Source organism: Rhamphochromis sp. 'chilingali' (genome assembly GCF_963969265.1).
Source record: "Rhamphochromis sp. 'chilingali' genome assembly, chromosome: 2".
In the NCBI taxonomy this organism is placed as follows: domain Eukaryota; kingdom Metazoa; phylum Chordata; class Actinopteri; order Cichliformes; family Cichlidae; genus Rhamphochromis; species Rhamphochromis sp. 'chilingali'.
The window spans coordinates 52,474,805-52,492,110 of NC_137930.1; the positions used below are offsets into that span (position 1 = coordinate 52,474,805).

Consider the following 17,306-nt stretch of genomic DNA (forward strand, 5'->3'; position numbering starts at 1 on the left):
GCACAATACTGCTCTTTTTAGGACTGGACATGCAGTCAGTCACGCCCTGCAGCATTATAATGTAACAATACGTAGGGCAAATCAGAAATCTAAAGGGATATCTGTCGTTCTCTTCCTGCACCACCTCCTTACAGGAAGGCTTGGCGAGTTGTTCTTGGTACTCCAAGAAGTGTTGAATCTTGAGTAAACATAGTAGGGCTTCATTAAATGGAGCAATTTTCATGCTCACTGAGCAAAATGCATACAATGCAACGTGTGTGGCTAAATGCAAGAAGACAGAAAGAAATATGCCTGGAAAATAACTTTTCGAGCACACGTGATAAACTTTGGGTGTCATGTGAAGGAAAAGTTAGACGGACATAAATGAAAAGAAATGACATGGTAGCTTATTTTCATACAGCATCTTTGTAATAGAGTGAGTGTCGTTTATTTGTATAACAGCAGCAATAACATCAGCAGTACACTGTGTATATTTGGAATTCATAAGAGAAGCCCTTTTAAGATAAAGTAGTCATATAGGATTACGTTTTATTATACATAAATACAGTTGTATAACAAGGCCAGAAACTTGGTTTGAACTATAATGTGAAGAGGTGATCAAGTGATACGATTTGATAACTTTTTAAATTAACCTTAGATAAATACATACCTATAACACTTCTTATTCAAATTCCAATTCTTTCTTCATTATATATATTCCAAATAACAAAAATCTGGGACACAATAAATGGAGAAAATGGGCTAAAATGTGATTTTTAACCAGCTGACGTTGTGGTTAAGTGGCCAGTTGGCTACACATTTGGTTCAAGTCAGCCGTGAGGTTACTGTACCTGCTGTTCCTTCATACAATAACTCCAAAATGCTACAAAAATGAGTCATTTATTTAATTGAAATTAATATGATACAGGACTTAGCAATATAACATCTGAAACCAGTAATGTTGACATTCGATAACTTTTTACCATATTAGCTGTTTATTATTTACCACTTAACTGAATATTCAATTTAGCTGCAATGTGAAAACAACATGCACATTCACTCCAGTGTAATTAGCTTTTTAGTGTGACACAAATTACTTCATGTATCAGGATTCAAACTGAGCCAAAATGAGCCTTTATAAAACAAAACATTGAATGCAATACTTTCAATTTCAATTATTAATATTAATATAGCACAAAATCACAACAACAGTTGCCTCAACTTACTTTATATTATAAGAGGAAACATATGCATTAGAAAGAAAAACCTCAACAATCAGATGACCCTCTAAAGCAGGGGTGCCCAATCCCGGTCCTCGAGAGCTACCGTCCTGCAGCTTTTAGATGCATCCTTGTTCCCACACACCTGAATCAAATGAATGGCTTGTTATCAGGTCTTTGCCAAACATGATGGCATGCTGAAGAGATCAAACCATTTGATTCAGCTGTGTTGGAGTAGGGATGCATCTAAAAGCTGCAGGATAGTAGCTCTCGAGGACCGGGATTGGGCACCCCTGCTCTAAAGCAAGCATGTGGTGACACAGTGGAAAGGAAAAACTTTCTTTTAACAGGAAGAAACCTTTTTGTGATTGTAACAGTGCGATTTTGCTGTTATTGTTATGTAAATCTATATTTGGACCAGCAGTGTTCATGAGAGTGGGGGAGCCCATTTAGTAGCGTCTCTCTCATGCACAAACATCCTTACAACAACACAGAGACCCAGAGGAGCAAAGCGATTAGCAGCAAAACGAGTACTCCCATTGCCTTGTGGCAATCGAGCATTTTTTCTGGAGTGGAAAAATTGGTCTGACACGTCAGCAAACAAGGTCATAGCGCAGAACACAGGTCCCATGTTTATGCTGCCAAGTGTTCTGTCAGCTTGAAACTCCTTCTCTATCTTTCTCTCCCCGCCTCCCTCAGTGCAGAAACGGTCAAAGAGAAACAACTCTAATCTCTGCCACAACAGCAGAATAGGCAAGTGGACAGCCTCTAACGAGAATAATAACTGTACACCAAAGCATTAACCCGACTCACAGAAAACAGCATCACCAGATCACTCCTCCTTTTTCTATTCACAACCAGCCTCTCGATGTTAGGCTTTTCTGTGTTCATTATTCTCATCTTCTGAGAAGACTGTGTGAATAAGCTGCAGGTGAGATCTGAGCAGAGGAGTTTTGAAGTGGGGCTATTAGCAGAGACTTTTCTAATGTGTGCGCGATGGCTGTTATCTTCAACTTGGGTTGCAGAAGTTTGATAGAGTCAGACCAAAGAGTCCTCTTCTCTATACACCGCTTAATTTCTGTATTTTTCTTCAGCTTTAAAGGAGAACCTCAGACAATCAAAACTGAGCGATTGAGTGCGTGGGTGGACGTGTGTGAATGTGTAGTATGCTTAAGTTCAAGTTTGCTGAAGACTCCAATGATCCCTCACCTCAATACTTAAGTGGACTTTTTCACAACTGGCAAAAGTTATTATGAAATGTCAGACAAAAATATACCTGTCAAGCACACAAGGCCAAAATGACTATTGAGACTCAATGCGAATCAGTGAATGCTGCAAGTAAGGCAGGTACTTCTTACTGTAAAAGATAAAGCGATGCCTTTGCGGACAGGTTTGTGAGACACCAGCCAATCACTGGCATTTATAAATCAATTCACACTCATTATAATACTCGGAGTAATCCCTGGGAAACAGAAACCAACAGGAGCTCAATCGATGTTTGTCAGAATAGCTCTGATGAATCAAAGACAGTGGATCAGCCACCCAGTATTGATTCGCTACCCATACCTTAGCATCACTCCTAAAACCCATTGACACCAGAATTAGCATGATTAGAACAATTTATTTCTTCCTGTGCTTCTATTAGTATTTCTGGTTTTACAGTTTCTCACTGAGATCTAAAGCTTATCCTCGTGAGTTGTAACAATTGTCTTATTCTGCATTTCTACAGTCAGTAAAGCTGGTGGGGGGGGGGGGGGGGGGGGGGGGGGGGTTTAGAGTCTCAATACGTTTGGACAAAAATGACTTTTTTCAAGCTCATTCCTGCGTGTTCAAGACAAGCAAATTAAAAATTATTATTTGTGCCCAGGAATTAGCCACAGTGAATTCATGTCCCTTAGCAACACAGTGAAATGATTTAGCAGGCAGTGGAGTGAAGCACTTATTGTTGTGTCAGTTCTCACAGCATGCTGATTGATCTAAACCCACCAGCCTGACAAGATGGATTATTGGATGATCGTGATCAAACAAGTCTTGCCAGAATCTAGATGCCTCATATAGCAGGGACTTACTGACAACGGGAAAGTCATAGTCATCGTCTTTATCTAAAATCAGAGGGGGTCTTGCTAGTTCTCTCAAAAAGACTATGTGAAATGGTCCCCCTCTTCAGTTTACTGAACAGCAGTGCACAGTTTACTGTGCATTAGTGTAATGTACAGTTTGTCTCTTACTCACTGACCAATTACGAGAAGCCCTCTGTCTGCATTATACCCCATGCGCCATTAAGAAAAATTCCCTTGTGGGTTTATATTGGTTTTATTATTACAATATTACAGTGTAGTAATATTGTGATAATAACATACAAGCTATATTTAATGTACTACTACAATTATGTTTTCAATACATCAAGACCCATGTATTTTGGATAGCAATCAGTTAATACAAATCCCACATATATACTCAAGTCCTTCCCAATCAGTGGTGGGTTGTTGAAGAATTCAGGATGAGCACATTTACACTTTTTAAATATTTTTTTAATATTTTTTATAATCTCTGCAGAATATATCCCTGTAGGGGAACCTATAGCCACAGCTTCACCCATATTCTTATGCCAAACCCCACAGCCACATAAAGACTGCAGAAGAATAAATGAAAACAGGAAAGGCAGACAGGGGCAACAAATTCATGCCGAGTGTGGACGTGCTCAAGCGTTGGGAATGATAATTTAATTTGTTGAACCCATTGTGGCTCCCACTGCTACTGTAGCTTTGATGCAAAAGGAGCCCATTTGCCAAGGGCAGCGCAGAACAATTTGCAGCTTTAAGTCACCAGGACCTGCAGAGATTTGTTTACTTCTAATATTGCCTATTTCCATATTTCTCTCCAAGGCGGATGTGGATGGATGACAGATTATTCCAGAAATTGAAAAAGTAAGAAACAAATCCCTTGGCACTCTCTTTCTGAGCAGCACTGGTGCCTGTTTGTCTGGACCACAGTAAGAGGTTGGGGAGAGCACACGCTCAGGCCTAACAAGATCTCTGGTATAAAAGACACATGCTGAGTTGTTTACTTTGGTGACTTACCGCTTAACGATTCATTAAGCCAACTCAGACTCAATGAATCCCAAATGAAACATCATAATGCCAAGTTGGGTAGAAATGTAAACACCCTGCAATCTTGCTGATAAATAAGTCATTAAAAAGTGAATGAGGACATGAGATACCCATAAAATATGCTTCCTTGTACGACACTGCATTTATATGATGAAAGGATTTTCTTAAGATTAGAGATTTCCCTTTCTGAAATTTTTCCAAAAGCATTTCAGCTCAAACAAGAGGCCCAGACACCTCCTCCAGAGTTCAAAGTAGACAAGACAAAGCTGGCTTTATTATTCCCTTGACTTCCATTTACTGTATTGGCCTGTGCCGATGCTTTTAAGCAGCGGCATGGATATTCATGCCTACTCATCAGGAAGTCTTCCCTCACGACTTGTGCCACTGCAGGCTCTATGGTCTCTCTCAATGGGTGCATTTGTGTGTGCAATAATACACACCTGTGACTTGGCACTCGAGCACCCTGTTGCAAAAAACAGTCAGCATGAACCCTCATTCAGATTGCTAGAAATCTGAATTTGACAACTAAGACATGCAATGCTTGCAGACCATCCGCCATCATACAGCCCACATGTTCACGTCCGGAACTGTAAGCATACCCGTTCACTTGTGTTTACTGTTGAGCACATGGCCACAGTCAGATGGCCTGTTGGAAAGCAACGTGTGTGCCGACTGACAATGAGAACAGTCTGGGCAAAGACCTGAGTCATTTGGTGCCTCTTTGGCCAAGTAACACCATGTGATCATGGCTCACAACACAGAACAGGTGCCCACTTACAAAAAAACCCTCAAAGAGACGGTGAAAGAGAGAGAGAGATGCAGCAAAAAGAATAAGCGCTTAGATCAATGTCAGACCACAAAAGGTATATTTCTGCAGCGTGGACTAAAATCCTCAAACCCAAAATTGGTAAACCATGACACTAGTTGGCTATGTCAGCACGAGTAGGTGCAGATGTGTGGGAGCTCTCTGGCGTTCAGATCACCAGATTATCACTTTACATAAGGAAATCATCTCTTCCCAAGTACAAAGCTGTTTGTGCACAGTCCAACTGCTATTAAAGATAAGGCTCAGACAACCCACGCAGCTACAGATACAGCATTTCCAATCAAGCTGGCTTTCCCTCAAGTAGCAGCAAAAAAACCCTCTAAACTAGGTTACAAGACTATATGACGCTTCAAACAAATGCTTTGTTTGACTCCCTTGCATTTCTGCACACCTACATCTTGCTGGGCTTTATCCATTCCTGTGTGGCAGCATATTTCTTAAGACTCACGTGGACTAACTTAGCATTTATTCAGCTTTTTTTAAACTACTGATATTTATATAATGCATAATTACTCATAACAGTTTACTGTTTACTAGCCATATTTCAAGAAATTCACATGAAATGACAAAAAAAAGAGTACTGATCATATTAGTTTGACATGTAAACAATATTGATTGTTCACTTCAACACTAACCCCACCCCCCACCCCCGCCTCAGTCATATAGGACACCAGTGTTTTAGCTTGTCTTCTTATCCTCTATTGCAAGGGAGTTAAACAGAAGTCCAACTCCTCATCTTTCTATCCTTTGTGGACACAGTGGGGTTTTTTTGTGGCTGTGTGTACAGGATTGTGTGCTTTCTTACTGTGACACTGCACCCTTCACTCTGTCTGTCCTCCACACACTGTGGCCCTGTATGTGCAGCATGAGTGGAGCTGTGTGTTGTAGATAAGAGTCAGAGTATGGCAACTGTGGTGTGGGGCACGTGTGAAAAGACCACCAAAAAAAAAAAAAAAAACAGGGGGGGATTTAGCTGTCTTTCTCCCAGTCAGATTCACCTCTGGGTGCCCTTTCCTCCACACACTGCCATTACATCGTCCTCATGAATAATCCAGCCTGTGACACTATTCTGTGCTATTCTACTGACACATTTCACCATGAGGCTCAACACATGCAGTATGGAAGCTGTCCACTGCAGTGCCCTAGTGAACTACGACTTCCACGCTGTGTATGATGTACAACTTATTTTCGCTCATGATGTGAGAAATATTTTGCCGGAACCTTCCTCTGTCTAGACAGACGATAATCAGCTGTATCTTCACCCGTTTATTGTTCATTTGAATTCCATTACAGCAAGGCTGAAATGAGCAAAAGTAGAATAACATATCTTTAATTAAAAGCTGACTGCCCCTTCTCTGTCTCTCTTTTTTTCCTTTTCTCTCTCAACCACTCTCACTTGGATGTCTTAGCGAGCACTAGTCTGACTCATGACAATTAAAAGAGAGGCCGAGAACACCGAGAAGGCATGTGTTATTCTTCACGGGGCAATATTGGCCACTTATTCTTGGGGGCAATTTGTTGTTGCTAAGGAAAATGTGAGAATAGTGTCAGCAGCATGAATTAGCAGATTGCAACAGAAGCTCCTCCAGCTACAAACTCAGCCAAGGAAAAGGATGTGGAGGATAATTAGTGCACAAGTTGCACGCATAAGTCAGACACATTTCCCAGAACGCTGGTTTTCAGATCTGAATAATGATATGCCAACTTAAAAGAACAACTTTTGTTTAGGGACATTTTAGAGTAATTCGTCGGAAGCTATTAGTGCTGCTGTATTCTACCGTTAGTGCTATGAGAAAACATGACGCAGGTTGTTACATCACCTTGTGAGTTTGTGAGCCAAATGTGACAATGTCGAGCCAGTGAAATAGTGCGGCCCTGATGTGTCAGCTGGCACGGCAAGGACTTATACAAAGAGTACACTCCTTGGGCTAGGAAAGACTATATAAGCATTCTTTGACTGCTTTTATTCACACTCATTAGCTATGCAGCAAGGGGGCTGATTTGAGACCCTTTGAGAGGATCCAGAGAAACCAGGTCTGTTAGTGTGAAATGGAAAACCGACCTGTTTGTCAGTCTCACCTACACCGAATGCTAATGCTGCTCTCATCAATGGGCTCTTCATGCAGAGATCCAGCCGAGGACATAGGAACTAGCACCAGTAAAATACAACCACAGGGCAGCACAGCAAAGGAGCCAGAAGAGGACAGTGGCATGCCACAGCCCGCAACAGCTACAGCTTTTATCTGCGGTTACACTGATCTGAGGAATGAAGGTAGAGATCCAACTGTTTTGTTCTGTTTCTCATAATGCCTTCAGCAGCCCTTCACTCACTGCCTCTTTCTCCTTCTGCCATTTACATTGCTTGAGAGAAGGAGTGAATAACAACAGGCTTTCAAAACAATTCTAAAGTGTTAAATCAATACAGACAAGCTCCGGTAAAAATAAGTAACAGTAATATACAGCCAGAAGGCCTGAAAGGGAACACAACACTGCATTATAACTTTTAACCGATCCTCTTAGTGAAGAGCTCTCTGTGAGAGGCAATTACGGCATCCAGTGAGTGATTTTAAACATACGTAGCATGGTGCATAATTTAAAAAATATAACCTAATGGACATACAACTCGAGTCAGAGGTTTACATACACTCATCATGGGCATGATTATTATGGCAGTTTGTGGGCCTTCTGGATTCTTCTGGATTTATTTGACTTGTTTGGCTTGACATATTGCACCACTAATATTGGGTTGAATGTCCATTAGCAACTTGCACCTCGACCAGATGCTTTTGGTATCCATCAACAACCTTTTAGCATAATTCTGGTTGCATATTTGAAAACTCTTCTTGGCAGAATTGGTAGAATTCAATTAAATTAGTTGGTTTTTTTGGAGATCAACTCTACTTTTAAGTCCACAAATTTCCATTAGGGCAAAGGTCAGTTGAGGCTTTGAGACGTCCATTCCAGAAGCTCAGTTGGGCATTTATAAGCAACTGCAATTTGCCATTATCTGACTCAGACTTTGGCATTATGTAGAAGTCGAATGACCTCCCAAATCGACTTCACCTCAAATTAACAGCTAAAACAACAGCTATAATTGAAACTTACGCACAACTGGGTGTTCCAACAGGACAATGAACCCAAACGCATATCAGAATTGGTTTTGGAATGGGCAAAGCAGGCTAACATTAAGCTGCTGAAATGGCCTTCCCAAAATCCCAAAAAATATTCAGCAATAATTATATGAGAAACTTGTTGGTGGCTATCAAAAAGATCTGGAGCAAGTATGTGCAACTTGCAAAGGTACATTTAACCTAATATTTAGGGCCGAGGTTCACTTTTGGCTCTGTAATTATACTTTTAATCCTATGTGGATTAGAGAAAGTGCAAAAATAATTTTCAAACTTGTTCAAAGTCTTATCTTTTTTAAAGCCATTAAGGATGTCTCCTGTACAATCATTTGAAATCAACTTGAAACAAAACACTAAAAAAACCCAGAACTACCATGACACTGATGTCCATGATTGCATGTATAATTTGACCAAAACTTACAAATTAAATTTAATAGCAGTGAAGATGGAAATAGAAAGCCACAATTCATATGTGTAACATTAGTATGAGTAGTCTAAGCAATAAAAAGAGCAGGTAAGCAAACAGAACAGATTGAATAATGGACAATGCAGTAGCACTTGCTGAGGCTTCTAGTGCTATACTTCCCATCTCTGTCAAGGGTAATGGGATTTCTTAGGTTTAAATGCACTTCACTCACTCTGTGTAGCCAATAGGAAGCTAAACTATTGATCCACAAACAATTTAGCTGTCCAGCTGTCCAGAAAGGGGAAAAACAGGGTGCCCCTAAACGTATAATTAGGCTTCCTGAGAGATCAACTTCTTCAGTATTCGAGCCACGTACCAGGAAGCCTTTCCCTTGGGGCTCTTTCTGCTATTAGCCTTCTATTACTTACAGTTCTACAATCCCTCACCCCGAAGTTTAGGGCCTTAATAAGCTAAAGAACTAAGATACATCTTACCAAGGACACTTTGGGTTAATGCAAAAATCTTCACTGACCCTCTCATTCTGTCATCTCCAACAGGCCACTGTTTTTCCATAGCTTTCATAGCTCCGGTTTAGTATGCTGTCAAGGCAACAGTGCATGCATCATCACCTTGAGGCAGCTTTTAGTCAGCTAGCATGAAAAACAGCATATAGTATACATGAAAGGCAGTGCTATATGGAGAAGAGTGTAGTCATGCTTGGAAGCCTTGCAGGCTGAACTAGCATGCAGATGAATTTGAGTTCTTGTCCTCCACACATGCTCACAGCACCATAGCAACAGGCCTTGCTCAAAGGCCCCAAGAGCAGCAAGGCCCCACCGAAAAAGACACTTTCATACTTAATAGGGGGCGTTCAGTCCACCAACTTCTTTGTCCTCAGCGCTATAACATAACAATGCAAGCAATTAAAGTTTAACTTTCACACGCTCATAATGAACACTGATTAAATAGCTTCAGTGTTTTCCAAGAACCATTCCTCCTGCTCCACCAAGCAGCTAAAAAAATTCAATGTTTCAATTATTTACTTAATCTATGTGCGCTCATTTTATTTCAGCTCAGTCTGGGAGTACTCCAGGCATTTACATTTGTGCTAGTTTCTCTCCTGTGATCTGCTGTTCCCCCGAGTGTGTTTGAGTCTAGTTCACCTTGTTTGTGAGTGAGAGAGTTGGAGTGAAGCACGGAGCGTGAAAGAGCAGAGACGGGGTGAAGCTAGGGTTATACTTTTTGCATCGGTGAGTACCTGAGGATCCACTTTGGCCAGAGTGGTAAAAATATCTTCATCGAAGAGTACACGTGAGGCACTGAACTTTCACCCCCAAAACCTCCACTTTGTTGTGATCACACTGATTTGTTCATCCCACTACCTCACAAGGGCACCAGCTCTGCATGCATCCAAGTGGACTTCAAGCGTACTCGAAAGATGCAGCAATCTGTGCACACACAGGGGTATAAAGCTCCCCTTTTTCAAGTTGATAAAAACTTGTTAGCAAACTGTAAGTATAACAGCCCAAAGCAGTCAACCTGTGGAAAACCATAAGGGTTAAATTCAGTTCCTCAAAAAATAATGCTAAATGCTAGATTTTATGTGCAGATTATAGAGGAAATGTAACCTAGTTATATGTAGTGTACACATGCTGGCAAAAAAAGATACTTTTTTTCAAGTTTTTAAACATGCAAAACATCTCTGCTCTGTGCCAAAAGTCATTCATTTTCTTCTTCACAAAATGCTTCTGATTCCTTACGATTTGCAATTTATTAACATGCTTTGTAACACAGTGACATAAATTAAAATCTCAACAGATTGGGAATTTCCTTGTAAACAAGATTTTCATTGTAACCCTCTGGTTAGAAATCCCAGTGAATACATCAGACACGCTCTGCTGATTTTCAAATTGCAATCGAAAGTCATCTCGTACAGGACCGAAATAGAGCACCGAGTTGTTTGGCTGCACAGCTTCTCAGCATCCCTGTAAACAAAGTATCTGACTACACCTACAAAGGTGCAAAAACAGATGGCTCTAGGCTCCCACGTGGGAAGTGAGTCCACTGCGTGTAACATAATATTTCTGCTTAGCTAAATAGAAAAGGGGGCAATCTGAGACTTTAAAAAGTGGTATAATTAAGACCCAGTCACAAAGAGAGGTCTGAAATTGACTACTCCATTAGAGAAAACTGTCCTCTGAATTTGGTAACCTTGCAAAGTGATAGCTTAAACTCTTTATCATTATTAAATACTAAACACTTAAATACAAGCTGAAAAGAACTGAGCTGTAATGAACTATTTAATGAACTCTTCATATTACTGCATAAATGAAATATCATCAAGATAGATGAGGGTTGCTCTGCTAATGAGGAAACAAACAATGTTTAGGGCTGGCACCATAATGAAGGAAGACAAATATTATCAGAAATAACCTAAAAGAAAATTCCTGTTCACAGGAGCACACATTTGTAATCTTGCTCTAATTGACTGGATAAATCCCATAAGATTTACTTTGATTATAAAGCCTAAAAATATCTCAGAGAAAACCAAGTGAAACATCAGAGAAAAGAAATGAAATCTTGTCAGATTTAACCTAATTACAGATTTAAACTCCTCTTAAATGTCACCAAGATCATCGACTTGCTGAAAAATATATATTTTATGAGGTACAGATGTTCTAGAACTAAATGTTCTAAATTTTATAAATGTTTTTTCATCTTTATTTTTTTTATTTTATCTAAATTACTCTCTTAACTTACCCCAAAAAGCTAAAGATGGCTCTTCTTCTTCTACTCATCCTGTATGCGTGCGATAACACTTTGATAACACTGATCGATATCCACCCTTTTTAAGTGGAAGGGGGAGATAACTGATGCTACCTGCTTGTCTGGTCTGCATTATCTTAATGAAAATTAAGATAATGTTTATCTGTCCACCAGTGACACGTCACTTTGGGCAGACAGATAAACAGGAAGAACCATGCATTACTAAAGAAGCTTGCCACTTTATGCAGACTCACACAGATTAGAAGAAGATAACAAATTTTATATCTCTTTTTCTATATATACATATCTTGAGGGTAGCTTATTTTTCTGTCTTTAGAACTAAACCACTCCAGTCTGCATTTGCAAAACAAACCAGAAGAACCACATGAGCCAACTCAGCACTTAGCAGAGTCACATAGATTACACGAAGAAGAACAGCTATACAAAGGGTAAAAAAATAAATAAACTAAGTCATTTCTTTTTTGTTTTCCTATCTTTGTCCTTCACCGGGATCTTCAACGCTATAAATAGACATGTCATTTAGCAGGTGATATCAAAAAAATCTATTTTTATCTTTAGTATTGTTCCGCGTTTGTGTAAACTAACAGAAGGCTGTTCATGCAGGTTGTAGCCTCTTTTTTTAAATCATGAAGTAGACATGCCAGATGCAAATCATATCTTTCTAGAGCAGGGGTGGGCAATCTCAGTCCACGAGGGCTGGTGTCCCTGCAGGTTTTAGATCTCACCTTGGGTCAACACACCTGAATCACATGATTAGTTCGTTACCAGGCCTCTGGAGAACTTCAGGACATGTTGAGGAGCTAATTTAGCCATTTAAATCAGCTGTGTTGGTTCGAGGACACATCTAAAACCTGCAGGGACACCGGCCCTCGTGGACTGAGATTGCCCACCCCTGTTCTAGAGAGTCAGTCACATTTTAAAAATCATACAAGCTAAATCCAGTGTAGATGATTAATTGTTCATAGGCAGCATTGGCTTGGAATTAGAAATAAGTAGCCTCCTGGAGCATTATTATCATCAGATTCACAGGAGTAACAGTAGTGCTGTAAGTGAATGAGCTGTAAATGAGTGCTGTAAGACTAAACACACCAATGAAAGAAAAGGCCTAAACTCTGGACTCCTACAGCAAGGGGTTTCTGTGGCTCTGTATTTCTCTGTGGGGTCTTTTGCTAGCATGGATTGGGTTCGCTTGTCACCGTAGAGAAAAGGGTTACAGCAAATCTCACAAGCTGACCTGATCAATGACATATCTGTCTTGGAGGGAATCGGCTTTTGGACAATGAGAATGCCTCCACCAAAAGGGCATGATGTACACTATATATGAAAATAATGCATGTGAATCATGTTGTATTAAATAAGGCTTTTAACTAGTGAGTTAAACCATAAATTCATTTATTTATTTTACTGAGGTCAAAATGAATCTATTCTTTTTCTGAGACTTTTACGCTCTGATTTCTGCTACCAGGGGATTCGCCACCTGTTGGACATTAAAAAGAATGCAGATTTGCCTTTGAGAGCCCTGTATCCATATTTATATACAGTCTATAATGATATGCTTTGGCCTTCTCAGTAAACAGGACCCAACTGAAGATTTTAGACTAAGGTGTTAGACACCACACACTGGCATTCAATTTGATATCACATCTGACAAAAGAAACACTAACTTCTTACATTTGAGAAGACAAAACCAGCAAAACCAAAGTGATTTGTGATTTGGCTTCAGTTCTAACCTGCACGGCTCTTATATCTCCCTAATGGCTCTGCAAAATAAATAAGTATCATCCCATTACAACACTGTAAGTGCAGCTGAATACAATTACACTTGCATTAGCTTTATAGAATTGCACAAATTAGATGGGTTAGCAACACGTGGTGTGCAAATATCCACTATGCTTATGAGTTCTTGGTAGTGCTGTCTTTCTATATAGGATCTATATGATAAAAAGCATGCAGAGAGCAGGGTGCAGCATACACTGGCAGAATCATGCCTAGTGAAAACTGTATTCAGATAGCCAAGGATGGCAGATGGATACTGAAGCCCATTCTAGTTCTAAACTATGAACAGAGAGGTCTGTCTCCAGGCAAGCACAGAAGACGTCATGTCTCTCTGCCTCACCACCGTACCATTAGTGAAGCTCGCTATTGATTGATGGTGTGTAAATTGCTGAGCAATCTATGGAAAGCATCAAGACGACAGCATTTCACGTTTTGTCAGCAGGACACAGAGAAGCACTCTTACAGCAAAGACAGCAAGAAAGAGCGGCGTTTGTGCGCGTGTTCCTCGCACAGTGTTCAACGTCATGGGCTGTCTCGTCCCGCTGCATCCTCTCGTAGCACATTCACCCTTACAATGAGGCAAGTCTACAAGATGTATTCCCTTCAGCGTATCTGACACAGCACTCAATGTGAGAGAACAAACAGCATCTAACAAACTTGTCCTACTGCTGCCAAATGCTATTGTTGCCAATCAGTTTAGCGTGTTTTTGTGAAAATCAAAGGTCAAATCTATCTTCTTCAGTTAGGCTAATGCTCCGGTCCAGGAATTTGTAGTGCAAGGCTTGGAAGGACATCTGGAAACAATCTAATCTCCTAAAGGGACTCTCAAATCTTAGATTGAAAACATCCAAGGTTCTTTTTGATGCTCATATCAAGCGAGTAGTGTTTTAAGGACAAGGGGAATGAACCAAAAATCTCTTTGTGCCTTATTTTCATATAAAAGTCTCATAATATGTCTGCAGTAAAATAAAATAAAAAGGCTAAATCCCAGATAAGAAAAGACCATTTCTCTCCCTCATTCTCATATTCACAAGTTAGATGTTGAGTGAAGCAAAGTCTCGATGGGAAAGTTCACATTCAGGCCAGCTCTATCTTCTGCCTCAGGTGAGGTTCACCTGTCTACATCAATACATTGCAGATACATGTGACTGATGCTTCAAACCAAAGAAGAAATACTGTAAGTGCATGTTTATGTTGAGTTATTTGACTGTGACACTAATGGAGGCTGAGCCTGTCCTGTGACGCCGACACGCATCAAAAACCAGGGACATCTTACAGGATACTGTGGTATGCCGGGCCAGTGTGCTGGCAGAGAACAGCTTATTTCAAAATTCAGAACAGAGACATTTTGCTGTGGAGCCAGGGGATAAAACGCAAGATGCTACTTTGCACACACAAGGATAGCCTACTTCTGTGAAGAGTAAATTCATTCACTTGGAGGAGAGTGTCTGTCCTCGGGGTGTCCACGGGGTAGCACAGAATGCATTAACAGCAGCAAGCTTACAAGATTCATAAAGCTCGCCACCTGACAGGCGCCAATGGAATCCCTGTGACATTTTGTGCCACATTAGAGCTCTGATTCAGCCAGGACACACACAGTGAACAATCCTTCACTTGCAATGAGTGGTGTAAACAAAGTCAGAATGAAAATGTAGGCCAGAAATATCTAGCCTATTCACAGAGGATTTTCAAACCTCAGCAAATAACCTGAAAATACTTCGAGTAATTACACTGTGAACCACATAATGCAAAGTTGTGGCTGCTTAAAATATCTTTTGCCCTGACCGCCAATCAAAGCAGTTCATTGGGGCCACTCTTTAACATCGTAATGAATACTATAGCAGTGTAAAAGCCAAGACATTAAGTTATTCAGTAGTCATGGAGACATAGATCAGGCAGTCTTAACGATGTCAGTTATTTTTTGCCAGACTTGAGCCACTGCTGCTATTAATGAGCTCATAGGTTACAATATTCTCCAATCCGTGGTGAGCCCCATACATATGCAGAATACCAATGTATGTCATGAATCATCATATCTGGGATTTTTTTATATACATAATTGGACTGTGTCCCCAATGAGTGCAATTTTATACACATTTTATGTATTTTTTTTATTATTAATATTCAGGCTACATGTTGGAAGTCTCTTTATAAATGTCCCAAAAGCCCCTGTTGAGTCTCTAAGCCTGAGTTTACCAACATAACATGAGCAGTTCCTCTTCACTAAAACCTAGTCTGGTGAGTCAGGACGCGCCCATGACTCCGTCTCCAGCACCTGACAGAAAGACCCTGCAATGGGCCATTACGAAGCGTTACGGCTCAGTCTGCTGGTAAAGATGACATACAGCCATTAGTCTCAATCAATCGTGGTGCTGAAACCGGGAAGTGGGTTATACTCCCACCCCAGATCAAAGTGTTTACGGATGCCTCTTCATAATTTCTTGGCTGCGAGGGAGCCAGTAGTTTGAATCATCATCGGTATGTGCAGCGCTACCAGGATATGGCCTCTGGCGTGTTTTCATTTATCTTGACTTATACGTTCGGACTTATTACTTCAAAACAGATGCGCAAAAAAGGGGAAAACACATCACGAACCCACCATCGAGTGTGTTTTGGGAGGTCAGGATGTACAGATGCTAAAAAAGCAGCATCCCCGCCACGCACGCCGCGATCATATTGATCACGTTATCTGTCTGGATCTACATGCAAAAAAATCATAAATTCTTTTTGGGTTTTTTGTCTTTTTCGTGTCCAAATCGTTACATATTTCTGCATTGCGGGCGGCTGAATGAGCTCAATCTCATCCGCGCATCCCACTTGCCCGTTGTAAACAACGCTGATTTCCCAGCTGTCAAAAAAAAAGCTGCACCCGGCTTCTTCTGAAATAATGTCAAAAAATCAGTTCTCACGCTGTCTGCTCAGCGCTCTCCTCGTCCTTACCTTGCGTAGCGGGCAACTGCGTCCGTCCGTCCGTCCGTTGTGTCCTTCAGGATGCTCACACCTGCTCAGCACCGCATCGCCGGGCGCTCAAGATCAGGGAAAGAAACTGACGGAGCCGCGGTCCTGTCCCCGTGGACTGAAAGAAGGGTTATGGCGGCTGACTTAGGGGGGCGCTAGACCTGCTCGTTCCACATGACCACAGTGGACCCCGCAGTGAAGCCCAGACCACTTTCAGATCAGAGCAGCCCATGAAGTTTTTCTTTAGTTATTATTTAACATAAAATGATAAAGGGGCTGTATTAAAATAATTTATTCTGTCGCCTACTGGGAAGTTTTAGATCTCTTCTTGATTTAAATGAGGGAGAACATGATTTATATATCTTCTTGAGATATGTTTTCCCCTTTTGCCCTTTAAAAAAAAAGTAAATGAAATGATACATATTAAAACTCAGCAGCACATTCTGACATCCAGCAGACATAAGCAAATGAAGCCCATTTGAAGTAATTTTTGACTGCTAAGCGTTTGCCTCAGTTCAATACTCACTATCTTTTAACTCTGATCTTCTCTCCTTGGAGTCTGTCCCAGATATTAATGCATGTACATGCACAGATCAGTTTGTTTTTAACTAATAAACGGGATGAATAATGAATTTGGTTGCTCCGAAAATGTAGTGTTCTTGAATAACCTACACATTTTAAACATCTGTGGGTATTAAGTACAGTTCCCTACAGCTCATTACTGGTGGCAAAGACAGAAAAAACTATAGTTCCTGTTGCTAGATTTGGTTAACCTCCATCCCTCTACCATCTCTCACGTGATGCCAACATTAACCTTCAGTGGTCTCATCCCTAACTGGACCAGTCTCATACACCTGAGTCCCATCAGTTAACACTTGCTCTCTGATATCTTTTGTTCTGCTTTTGCTGCACAGAGGATTTGTCGAATACTTTGAGACCAGTTTTAATGAATGAGAATCAAATTTGTCTGCCTCCAAGAAATAAATAACAAAACACGGACGTATAAATAAATATCTCAGCCCTTCATCGGTCATCAGTTCTGCTTTACCGACTGAAATGTATGCACACAGAAAACTTTTTTAAGACAAACTGGTTCCTATGGAATAGTGTTTATTT

General features: G+C 40.6%; 1 protein-coding gene across 1 annotated transcript in view; it reads right to left on the reverse strand.

Moving 5' to 3' along the window:
* cntn1a (contactin 1a) overlaps window positions 1–16,307 on the reverse strand; it is a 65,225-nt gene extending 48,918 nt beyond the window's left edge. Inside the window, exon 1 of the mRNA XM_080875145.1 lies at window positions 16,173–16,307. The gene's annotated coding sequence lies outside the window, so the exon portion shown is untranslated. The remainder of the gene's footprint in view (window positions 1–16,172) is intronic.
* Between the last annotated feature and the right edge of the window lie 999 nt (window positions 16,308–17,306).